Raw genomic sequence first — 6,757 nt, forward strand, 5'->3', positions numbered from 1 at the left:
TGTTTCTATATAACTAGACACGGGTATAGTTTTATATGATACAAAATGGCACTTAAGGACCAGGAGGGTCTAAAACAGTTCCAATTAGTTTTACCTCCCAATGTTTGCTGACAAACCCTGAGTTGCATAAATATAGACATTTTATTTCGTGTTACTATAATAAAGAATTCTTTAAAAGATGGCCCCAACATAAATGCTCTAAATCTTGCCATTTTTACTCTCACAAATTGAGAAAACATTATTGAATGGCAGCTTAGTATTATCTATGAAGGATTTAAAAATACCCTTTTGTATGACTTGGAAATCTCCTTTGTAGGAATTCATGCTTTACATGTATTCTTCTTACACATTTACGAAGATGAGCAAGGATGTTCTTCATACCTATTTTGCTATTTTTACTAGCAAAAGAATGGAAACAGCTTAATTATTCATCCTTAAAAGACTGCTTAGCCAGTTATGATACTGCCCTGTGATTGTTAAACTATGGCCGTGAAACAGGAGATTGAGATCCACTGGTATGCCATAATTTCTAATTTCTAAGACAGTAAAGCAAAGCAATGTCCATTCTTTTTCAAAAGAGTATGTACTATGTTGCATTAGTTTTAAACAGATATTTGTGATTTATTATGTGTAAAATCTTTGTGGCAGCAGAGACCATGGATCTGCAGTGGAATGGTTTCCTTTCTTTTCTTTTCTTTCTTTCTTTCCTTGTTTCTTTTTTGTCTTTTTTTTTTTTTAGAAAGGGTCTCATTGGGGTCTCGCTATGTTTCCTAAGCTAGAGTGCAGTGGTGTGATCATAGATCACTGCAGCCTCTATCTCCTGAGTGCCAAGGATCCTCCTGCCTTAGCCTCCTGAGTAGCTGCTGGGACTACAGGCGTGGGCCAGCACACCCAGCTTGGAAATGTAACTTTCTTTACATTTTATTTGCTTTTGTATTCAAGTTTTATACCATGAGCATGTATTACCTTTTCAGCAATAATAACACTACTGGAAAATCTAATTTAAAAGTTTCAGTTAAGCAGCTGATTTAGAAAAGAGCTTTTTAAATGAATAAATGATAGCCACTTTAAATCCAGTAAATGCTGTGTAGTTTAGGGCGTGTGATCATTTTTCATGTAAGTTAGCTTGCATAAAACAAAACAACATTACCATAACACTTACTGAAAAACTATTAATTCCTCTGGAATGACATTTGGCATGGGCAATATTCTAGAGAAAATGGGAGATTTCTCATTTTTTAGATCTCTTTACTGTTTGATCCTTTTATAAAACACAGAGTGCATTGTTATAATAAATACTTCTTAAACACTGTGAAAATGTTAATAGCACTGTACTTTTTGCATATTCGCACAAAGACCTCTACCACTCTCATTAAAGTCAGCCTGTGGATTCGTACATGCACATGTTCCGCCGTCGCCTGCGCTATGCTCGCTCTGTTGGGTTGCGTGCCCGGTGCCCTGGGCCCAGCCGTCGCCGGCCTTCGCGCCACAGCGCCTCCCCACCCCTCCACCCCTCCACCCCCCACACGGGTCTGGCAGCTGCTGCAGCTGGCGCCCGGGCGGTACGCCTGGCGCTTCGGATTGCTCAGTGTGCGAGCCCGGGGTCGGTGCGGCGGCCCGGCCTCCTGCGGCCTCCTGGGCCCTGCCCCTGCGGCTGTGGCGCGCTGCACACCGAAGGGGACAAAGCTTTTGTTGAATTTCTGAGCGATGAAATTAAGAAGGAAGAGAAAATTCAGAAGCATAAGTTCCTGCCCAAGATGTCAGGAGGTTGGGAGCTGGAAGCGAATGGGACAGAAGCTAAATTAGTGCAGAAAGTTACTGGGGAAAAGATCACTGTCACTTTCAGCATTAACAACAGCATCCCACCAACGTTTGATGGTGAGGAGGAGTCCTCCCAAGGGCAGAAGGTTGAGGAACAGGAGACTGAATTGACATCAACTCCTAGTTTCATGGTTGAAGTTATAAAGAACGATGGCAAGAAGGCCCTCGTACTGGACTGCCACTATCGAGAGGATGAGGTTGAACAACAAGAGGAGGCTGAGAGTGACATTTTCTCTATCAGGGAAGTTAACTTTCAGTCCACCGGTGATCCTGAATGGAAGGACACTAATTACACACTCAACACAGATTCCCTAGACTGGGCCTTGTATGACCACCTAATGGATTTCCTTGAGGACCGTTGGGTGGACAACACTTTTGCGGGTGAGTTGGCGGAGCTCAGCACAGCCTTGGAACACCAGGAAGGAGTACATTACTTTTCTTGGAGATCTTAAGAGTTTCGTCAAGAGCTAGTAGAGCATACAGGGACACTGAAAGCCTTCTATGGCAGGCTTTGGCCGGTGAACAAATCCTACTCTGAAGCCAGACCCATGTGCTTTAAAATGGTTATCATCCTACTGTCATGGAAAAAAATAGCAAATTTAAATTATTTCTTTTGCATTGTCGTTTAGTATTCATTTGCTTTTTTTCTGTACAAATCTAGATTTTCTTATAACGTAATGATGGACAATAAAATTGATTTATCTCCTCCAAAAAAAAATGTCAGGCTGTGAATAAATATACTGTGACTGAATAGTAAAAATGTCACAGTAAGGATTTGGGAGGATGTTCATATAATATATTGTTATTATTGTCAAACATAAAAATAGGCAATGCCTAGATCTGTTTTGCTTTACCTGAAAGTAGAAGCAATTTGCTCTTCCTTTGGCTTTGGTCAATGAAATTATGAGAATTATGAAGGGAATTTGGGGAGCAGGAGAAGAAGAAGATGTTATAACACAAGTTCTTAATTTGGAGAAAGTGTAGATAACAACAATGGACCAAAGCCATCCAGGGAGCATTTATGACACCTACCATGTGGTCCAATGGAAGAAGTAGGCTACATCTTTTGTACTGCTCATGAACTGGCACAGAGATAAGATATAAAAGTGATTGATAAGCTATTTCAACTATCCAGACATGCAGAAATCTTGTTCAACTTGTAATGCAGCAATTGAACATCTCTTGACTTGTCTTACTGACAATTTCATATCATAGAGAAAACATCTTAAGGGGAGAAACTCTCCATGTTGCAGAATTATCTGGATTACCACAGAGTATTTAACCTCCCTGGTGGCCAGTGACACAACCCCACGTTTCCAAAAACAGAAAGGTCAAACCCAGTTGAGAATAATGACAAAAGGAACTAAGGAGGCTACTTTTAAGTTAATCTTACCACCAAAGACAATAGATTGGTAACACAAACATGGAGAAATTTAGGAGAAAGCAACTTCATTATATCAAAGATTGCGATTTCTAGGAAAATGAAAGACTTACTTACTAGACAAAGTTACCACAAACTGTGTCCCTAGGAAGGTCTGTACAAAACAAACAACACTGTGGCCAGAATGTTTGTGAAACACCACATACATGCATACATTGGAGATATTGCATGTTCTGTCCCAATGCAGATATTTACTTTCAGTGCCTGTTTGGTTTGAAATGCGCTTTAAGTAAAAAGTCAATATAGAATCCCACCTGGAATGTTGGCCTTTATCCAACTACTTTAATGATTTAAATTGTGTAATATAGCTTTGTGCATCCATGATTGAACTGGTTCTTAGGCCAAAATTGCAAGGTTCACAAAAATTTCTGAATCCATTTACTTGTCAATTTTATTATTAAAGAAAAATAATTTTCCACCCCCAAATCTGGTAGCCAAATTAGGTTTTGTATCAAATTAGTAGATCACAGCCAGGCATAGTGTTGCAGTCCTGCAGCCCCAGCTACTCCGAAGGCTGAGGAAGCAGGATCTCTTGAATACAGGGATTCCAGACTGCAGTGCACATGATCCTGCCTGTGAATAGTCACTGCACTACAGCCTGGACACCATAGCAAGACCCCATCTCTAAAACAAAAAAGAACATTAGTATATTATAATAAATAAATCTGAGCTATTGAATCAAGTGAAAATTCAACTTCTATCCAAATAATATTTATAGATTCTGTTGTGCCCAACAGCTACCACTTGTTCCCATTATATTCAGGTCTTAAATCTTGTTAACAAGAAAAGGTCAAGAATAGAAATTCCAGAATAATTCACGCACAGACCCCACTACAACACATTTGAAGTGTCAACTAAAGGCATTAATTGGGCACTTATACTGTAATAAAGTACCCTGCAGGTCCCTGATTAGTGACCTTCAAATAAGATGCTCTTTTGAGGAGAGCCAATATATTTTTGTTTTGCATATAGACCAAGGAATAGAGCCTGCTCCTACCTCCTGACATTGACTGCTCTGAATCCTAGCAGAAGGCATTCAGGAAGAAGGTCCTCTTAGCAGAGATCATGTGGGGGCTTGGGTGGTTCTGACCTGTATTCACAGCATATTATATTCCTAAATATGGGAAGTTTAGGGTCCACTTGATATGATTAACTTGCATTTAAAACATGTTGGAATATGTACTTTTATGCTTTTCAATATCATGTTGTTGGAACAAACCTGGTTATGAGAAGTATAAGCACACATTAGTCCTGGCCCACCACCTTCAAAAAAACATATGTATGTTTTTAAGAGTGAGTTTTAGCGTTTAGAAATCCATACTAAAATTTTTACAGATAAAATTATATGAAGATATTCTGCTCGGTTGTTTATGTATTGTCTACAGCCACTTTTGTTCTGTAACAGCAGAGCTGAGTAGTTGTGACATATTCCACATGGCTTATACCTGCAAAACCTAAACTCTTTAGGATCTTTCTGTTTACAGAAAAAGTTTGCTTACACATGGATATGGTCCTTGACTGAATTTTCTTATGTGTTTAAGGAGTTAGTTTCACATATGTTCCAGAAAATATGAGATCTTTCTTTGGTGCCATGATGATTTCCCATTTTCAGTCTAGCTTTCACATACAGCAGTTTGTACACCACCATATGATGATTTCCATCCTCCACCCAGCTTAATGATCTGTCCAACAGAGAGCATCAAAGAGAATGGACCTTCAGGTAGAATACAACAGTATTCACACGATAATAACCGTTAGATACCTGTGAAGTGTGAAGAATTCATGATATGCCACTGGATTGTCACAATTGCTAATTAACTAGATAAACGTTGTGTTCGAGATATGTTAGGTACAGGAGATATTGTAGTCGAGATCTTGTTTTTGGTTTGTTTTTTCCTTCCCATCATTCATTTCCCCATTATCCGATAATAGTGCCTTGACTGACTTTGGGAGACATTTTTGTAAATACCCATAGGTGCTCATTGAGTGGTTGGATTCTGACCTATTTTGAAAATAGAACCAATAGAATTTACTGATGAATTAGATATGGAGTGTGAGGAAAATTGGGGAGTCAAGAAAGACTCTCAAGATTTTGGTCTTCTCAATGCAAGACAGCATATATCACCATTTAACATAATTTATATTGTTTGTTTATTCTTTGCTCCATTCCTTCTTGTTTTACTTTCTCCCTCTCTCCTTCCCTTCCTCCCTTCCTTCCTCTATTCCTCTTTTTCCTTTATAAATATTATCACATGTCTTTTATGGTCTAGTACCACAATAAGAGTTGGGGAGCTTGGGACTTCCTAATGAAGTAAATACGGTTCCTTTCCCTAAGGAGCCCAGCACCTAGCTAGTTGAAAGATGTCTAACAACTTCTATGAAAAGATTGCATTTTTATAGTGAAGGTGTAAATAAACTATTGTGGGACTCAGAAAAAGTTTCATAGAAGAAAGAATCGCTGATCTAAATCTTGATGAATAATTAGGAGTTAAGGTTTAAATAGAGATTAAATATTGCCTTCTCAACATGCAAATCCTTCTGAGATTTGAAAGTTTCAAAAAACATTTATTAAGTAAGTAATTATCAAAAGGATGATACTGGAAAATGAGGCATTAAGAAAACAAATAAGACTCGGTTCCTTTCCTTGAGAATCATATAGTCTCCTAGGACAAAAGAGGTTTCTCAGGTGTGTATTTTTAGTATATTATGAGGAGAGACACTTTACCTTGACGGGAACAGGGTGGAGGTTGGAATGTTAAGGTAAGGGGTCAGGGAAATTTGTTCAGGGGAGCTAAACCTGTACTAAGTCTTTAGGATGACCAATGTTTCAGAAGAAAAAGATGTGACACAAAACTGAAAGGGACTGTAGCAGAGTGATGTTATACTTCATATCAGCAGACAACCTCCACATTGGTCCCCTTTCCTTCCAGAGGTGGGTGGAGGTGAGATCCTGTCCCACTAGGAAGCAGAGGGTATGGCTGGATGAGCCTTGGGCTATGAATAGGGAGGGCTTAGGTAAGGTAGGGGCTACAGGGAGAACCTGGGAGCCCTGAGAGGGAGAAATTGCCCATGACAATCCAACAGGAATGACAGAGGGAAAAGCAAACCAGCTGAGCAGCATGGCTGGAGGTTGCAGCCCAAGTTGGTGGACACGAGCTAAGGGCACGTTTTTGAAAACAGGTAAGCCTAATATTCCATTTTTGGTTATTCATGTTGCATTGATGTAAACGTTGTGCATTCTCCAGAACCTCCCATAAAGTCTTCAATATAAGAAATGTCTTTTGGCCGGGCACGGTGGCTACTCCTGTAATCCTAGCACTCTGGGAGGCCGAGGCAAGTGGATCACTCAAGGTCAAGAGTTCGAGACAAACCTGAGCAAGAGTGACACCCCGTCTCTACTAAAAATAGAAATAAATTAGCTGGACAACTAAAAATATATATACATGGAAAAAATTAGCCGGGCATGGTGGCGCATGCCTGTAGTCCCAGCTACTC

General features: G+C 39.6%; 1 pseudogene; it reads left to right on the forward strand.

Annotated features, from left to right (window-relative positions):
• The first annotated feature begins 1,425 nt into the window (after positions 1–1,425).
• On the forward strand, positions 1,426–2,292 carry LOC105817056 (annotated as a pseudogene).
• Positions 2,293–6,757: the final 4,465 nt, after the last annotated feature.

Source organism: Propithecus coquereli, unplaced genomic scaffold (assembly GCF_000956105.1).
Source record: "Propithecus coquereli isolate 6110/MARCELLA unplaced genomic scaffold, Pcoq_1.0 Scaffold396, whole genome shotgun sequence".
Taxonomy (NCBI): Eukaryota; Metazoa; Chordata; class Mammalia; order Primates; family Indriidae; genus Propithecus; species Propithecus coquereli.